General features: G+C 36.3%; 1 protein-coding gene across 1 annotated transcript in view; it reads left to right on the plus strand.

The window, feature by feature from the left end:
- Positions 1-4,223: 4,223 nt before the first annotated feature.
- LOC110453857 (chorion peroxidase-like) overlaps positions 4,224-6,233 on the plus strand; it is a 24,037-nt gene continuing 22,027 nt past the window's right edge. The window contains exon 1 of the mRNA XM_021503041.1: positions 4,224-4,254. The gene's annotated coding sequence lies outside the window, so the exon portion shown is untranslated. The remainder of the gene's footprint in view (positions 4,255-6,233) is intronic.

The raw sequence follows: 6,233 nt of genomic DNA on the forward strand, positions 1-6,233 counted from the left end.
ACTTTTTTACGGTCAAACGTGTAACAAACTGACAGCTTCAAATGATAATACATAAAAGCCAAGCCAATCACTCACTATCATATTGATGTACGATAAGAATTGATTGAAATATCAATGTGGGCCCGAATAGGTTCGGCCAATGACACCGTGGCAAGTTTGGTCCATGTAACACATAAAAAGGCGTAAAATCTGACACTGCATGCTTTATGACGTCATAATTAAGTTGATTTCAATGGGGGCGAACTTACTCCAATACCTGTCCGAACTTACCCCATGCCAGAGCTCGTTTGGCCATCCGATCTTCCGATAGGAAAAGTTAAATAATGTTCAAAAACGGACGTGCTGCCATATTTCACAGAACGGACTAATAAAAACGGTCTCCCCTATTGTTATGTCGGTCTTAATGTCATTAGAGTTTGTGTTTTATTGTTATTCCCCGACTTGCCAACTTTAAAAAGGTTTCTGAAAGCAGTATTATGAATCAGTAAATATCAGAGATCAACAGAAGCTACGCTCTTTTAAGGCTTTGCCTTTTCATATTATCCATGTTGTAGTAACACAGTCAATTATGTTAACATAGCATTGGTATTATGAATGGTAAGGTTGCAGGAACAGGGATGATCATTTTATACTTCAACTTTGAGTTAAGCAAATAAAACAAATAATTGCCAAACTGTTTTGACGTTATACCAGCGGAGATATCGTCTGGGTCGTCAGTTGTACTTGATACTTCTTCAACACTATTTTACAAGGTTCTCCGAGATAGTTTTAATGTATCAGTATTCTAAAGCTAGTTTATTCGGTGCACCCTCCCCCCCCCCCCCCCCAATAAAAAATTCAAAAAAATCAAAACACCAAATAAAAATCACATCAGGACAAATCTTGTTTAAATCACTGTCAAATGTACCTTGTTGATTTATCTGATTGAAGAACCAGTTCACTGTTTTCCGTACCAGTCTCGTAAAATAATCTCCGCCATTTATCCTTATCTAAAAAGTGACTACCTCATAGGGTTAATGGACTTAACCATGTGTGATACTGACATACATTAGGCTAATGCTGCGACACCTTTTAAATGGAGTGGCATGTGACGATATCGCCACGTTTTCACCCATAACTCACTGAAAGGAAACCAAATCTTAAACCTGCATGTATGTATGTGGGAAGTTTTGCGTCATAACCACGTATACAAATTATACAATATATATAATATATAAGATTGTCTTAAGGATCCCTGTGCGTAATCCTATATATAGTTACTTCACCTTAACTACCGTTGGGATATGATTGTAGAACAGTTTGGGTATCAATGTTGTTATAATTTGTTTATTTCAGCTTTATTATGTTTCATGATTGTTCCGTAAGGTATGGTTTTCTAATCAAAAATAATTTATCAAAACTATAGTCATACAGGTTCGGCAGTGGGACGGGGATCCTAAAAAAATATGGTAACGTACAATGATTTATACAATGTACATATAATTATTTACAGTAAATATACTTTGTAAGTTACCAATTCATATTATTACCTCGTGCAAGATTTGGGAAAAGAATAGAATATCTCACTGCATACATACACACAGGCACGCATACCTTACGCATATGGATGCAGGTCATCAAATGAGCTGTTTATAGTACGTAAAAACACAAACCATTTCAGGCACTAGGTGCAAAGCAGTAGACAGCTTAACTGAACTGTGTTAAGATAATAGGTCCGTTCATACATAGGTAAAGGAGTTTGGGTTTCGTTTGAAGACGAAAATCTACTTTAGTTGTGTCTAAAAAGTTGTGGAGTAAGTCCGTCCATAAATAGGTAAAGGTGTTTGGGTTTTATTCAAAGAAGAAAACTACTTTATTTGTGTCTAAAAAGTTGTTGATGTAGTTTCTGTCCTGGAATAAGATATATTAACAGGCATTTGCCTTACAAGGTTTGGTTTTATTTGGATTTACATCTTATTAACAGCCAAAGCCAGTTAAGAACTATTTCAATGTGATCAATTATTGTTTGTATGTGCGCTGGAGGGGGCATGTTGGTAACTTTTCCTACTCCTAAATCGGGAACTGTCGGCACTGTCCGTAAATTTTCTCGTTTACGGAAAGTGCCGACGGTTCCCGATTAAGCGCGGATCTGATGCCGACTTCAGAGTGCTACCTTACTCATATACCTGTCAGGATCGATTGGAAAAGACAAGAAAACACTATAAATACTGCGTTCTTTTTTTTTACCACGACTCTATGTTTCTCATCTGTAATGGACGCTAAAACAAATAATATCAAAACCAAGCCCCCGCAGATGACTGTTTCTCCATTATGCCCTAAAAGATCCTGCCGAAAGGAACTAGTTAGGATGTGCGAAAAGACAAGATAATTATGGGCTCTAAGTGATTTGAATGTAGCAGCCAAAACATTTTTAATATTCCCTTGAAGACAACAGAGGACGAAATCCGATTCTGCCGGGGGTCCCACACTACTCACTTTTTACGATTTGCCGTTGAAATCAGTAGGTCCTTTTTGCCCAGAAACATTGAAATACTCGTTAAAATTAAAGAAGAGAAAAAATCCAATTTCCCGAAGTGTTTTAATACCCCCTCGGTTTATTAATAATTTTTAATTAAAAGAAAACCCAATATAATTGTAATTAATAACGTACCTTGAAAATGTGATCTTCGGTCTAGTATAAAAAAGAATCTTGTTGTCGCCAAAAACTATGATAACGTAAAAGCTTTTGCACATTATTACCCTACGATGTCGGCAAATGTCTTACTAATTGCCTTGAGACGATATTTCCTGCATTCAATGCAATGAGTTGACAATATAGCGTTCACACTCAACGGCGTCCACAATATTGTCTTGTTTGTATGAGCTGTATTCTAATGATAATAAAATGACATTTTCGTATTCTAAATTGAAATGATTTGTTCTGATATGAAATATTGGAATTTTCGTATTCAAATGATTCCGACAAAACCCATAAGGAAATAATCTGTCTGTTTGACCGCGATCTGAAAGTACATTAAGGCAGTGAAAACCAGAACTGTAAGCTAAAGGCTAACTAATACCCTGCTCCTATATAAACCAGAACTGTAAGCTAAAGGCTTACTAATGCAAAGCAATATAGTCTCCCACCAGTAATGATTTCTTTATTGGAAGAGCTGTACACTGTTTTAAGTATATAGGTCACTCTCATACTTCCTGTACTCCCTCTCGATGCCAAAACATACTTGCAAACCAATACTTGTTAGCCCATATGAACGAGTTTTGCTGAAAGATGTAATCCAGATATCTCCTCCAATATAAAGATGTAATACACATAAAATTATCTCCACCAATTCTAGGGACCAGCCTTGTAAGCTCTCCACTCTATTCCGTCTTTGCGTATTGCAGAGTTATCTTCTCTTGGGAGCAGGTATTGATTGTTACGTCACTTGTTTGTGAGAGTAACGTCATCAATTTTTGAGAAAACGACGTAGTTTTCTCACACAAACCAATGACGTAACAATTGCCTATCTAAACAAAACAAGTATTTCGCACAGAGAAAATGATAACTCCATCAAAAAGGTTAGAAATTCCGAATAAAAATGCCGGTGCACAACTACATCAGATAGCGAACATTCATGCAAAGTTTCAATGGAATATACCTTTTAGTTAGGGAGGAGTTGCACGAACAAGTATTTCGCACAAAGGGGCATGACTCCATCAAAAAGGGTCGAAATTATAAATTAAAATGCCGGTGCACAACTACATCAGATAGCGATCATTCATTTAAGGTTCAATGAATTCCACCTGTTAGTTAAGGAGGAGTTTTTCGGACAAGTTACAGCGGACGACAGACATACATCCAGACAGACATCCATGGTGATTCCAGTATCCTCCCCCCCCCCAAAAAAAACAGCCTTCGTTGTGGGGGTATAAATATAACTTGAGCAGATGCAATAGAACTAAACGGCGACTTTAAAGCAATTTCTCAAAAAAATATTCCAAGCTAATCTGTATTTTATATCATTCGAATAAATATAGAAATGACATAATGTTTAACGGTAATTACATCATTTTTGTAATAGCTGTTTTACGTTTTAACTTAATTGACTGTTTGCATTTGCATTCAACCGTTACGATCTAATGATGGCAGGCTGACACGAGCTAGAGGGGAAAACAGTTATCTTTTGAAATTAATGGGGTGTGTCGTGAGTATAAATGTAGGAATTAATTAAGAAACGCGGGTTAGTCGATTCGTACCTCTACACACTTGACAAGGTAAGCCTATAAGAATATACTATTAATTTGTCAACTCATTTCCCAGTATTATCATTAAGCCACTCATTCTTATTCATTTTTTCATTTCATTAATTTGTGTTATACATTTAACCGTTTTATTACATTATCAGTATGGTAAATAATTAAATATCGTCATTACAATAAAGATATACAAAATGTTATATCTTCACATTGTCCAGTATCTTTATAATGAACAATCAAATAGTATTTTCTACTTATTGCCACAGGTTTTGTGTTCAGATGAAGATACACAAACTTATCAATATACCTACGTAATTGATATATCTACGTAATTGATAACATTTTTGTAATCAAAACCCTCCAGAAAATAGCAGAAAATGGTATCATTCGTCGAGTAGGCCATTCTAAATGGCGCACGACCTTGTATAGTGTGACGTAATTAGATACTGGCGTCAAATATTACACTTGAATTAACGCTTTTTTGGGGGCAACAATATTTTCAGCGTTTTACATTACAATGTTATAGACTAAAATTAAAGGTTTTTCCTTTAAAACACCATATACATTTACTTGTATAGCAGAATATACCAATACGTTCACTCGTCCTATGCTCATGAAATAAATATGGTTTTCATCGGAAAACCATGAAATACTCTCTGAATATTTTTGTCTCGCGAATAATTACCATCTATCATCGCAATATATATATATATCATTTTAAGTAAAAGAGTATGTAATTAAGCCTTTATGATATAAGGGAACATAGGGTTTATTGAAATTCACGATGGGATGACAGGTTCCGTCACTTCTCAGTATCGGCTGCTTGCTTCTGTGTCTTTTGCTTGCTAAGGGGAGATTCAAGAAACTACAATTTATCTGCTGGCACCATTGCATATTTTTCTCTTTAGTTCTTAAAAAACATTTTGGTTTCCTAGCACCTTGTTTGGCAATACCTCACTTTTGGTGTAAGTGTTGAGCATACGTCTAGGTGAGGTAGGCAATGGGTTCTGTAACCAGGCCGGGACATACCAAAGGCCTTAAAAATTACACTTGATACAACCTGCTTCACGTTTGGCACAGCAATAACGTTCTTACCACTTGTCAGTTTAATAGGACGCTGTGAAATACTGTGTTCGGTGCTTTCGGCATGGTATTTCAGTGATGTAGTACTCCAAAGTCGGCATCAGGTCTGCGCTATCGCAAGGAGGCAAAAAGAACAGCATATCCTGCCTCAAACACACATACACGCAATCACGCATACATTACACACATGGCGGCAATTCTGTGCTGTTAAAAGAACGTTTAGCAAAATATAACCAAACCTTTTCTAAGTATATATATATGGGAGTAAGATTAAGTGTAATGTTTGAGACCGAGGTCGCTTCAGATTCTATTCCCGTATTCATACAGACACCAATTGATGTCACAAATTAATTTGTAAAATAGAAAAAAAATAGCATTAACATAGTTTAGTTCATTAATTTTCAGGCGTGGTTTGTTTTTATTATGTTTATAGTCCTATAAATAGCCAAGGTAATTTAAGGACGTTACATCTAAGGAATACACATTGACTGTCTATGGATTTTACAGTGACTATGGACCAATGAATTGATAGGTTTCTAGTCCAAGGTCTCATATTCTGTAAGTCGTTTTTATCTCCCCTGGTCCAAGAGACCGATGAGCTTATGTCGTTGCGCGGCGTCCGTCATTCTACATATTTTACGCTACTAGTCTTGAACTGGCCCAATGAATTTTGATTGATATTAGTCTAGATTCTCTTTGGGTAAAGTAGACTCCATATAAATGGAGGGGCGGGCAGAAATGGGGGAAATTCAGGTAAGTATTTACAATCAATATGGCCAACAGAATGATCTTTTTTATCCGGTCTGGATCAACGTTTGTCAAAGGGGTTTCTACTCCTTATAAACTTTGGGTGAACCAATCCCACTCTAGAAAAGATGGGCAAATCTTAAGGTATGTATCAAGAGAGAGCCCCC

The sequence above is a fragment of the Mizuhopecten yessoensis genome, unplaced genomic scaffold (assembly GCF_002113885.1).
Source record: "Mizuhopecten yessoensis strain PY_sf001 unplaced genomic scaffold, ASM211388v2 scaffold7521, whole genome shotgun sequence".
Taxonomy (NCBI): domain Eukaryota; kingdom Metazoa; phylum Mollusca; class Bivalvia; order Pectinida; family Pectinidae; genus Mizuhopecten; species Mizuhopecten yessoensis.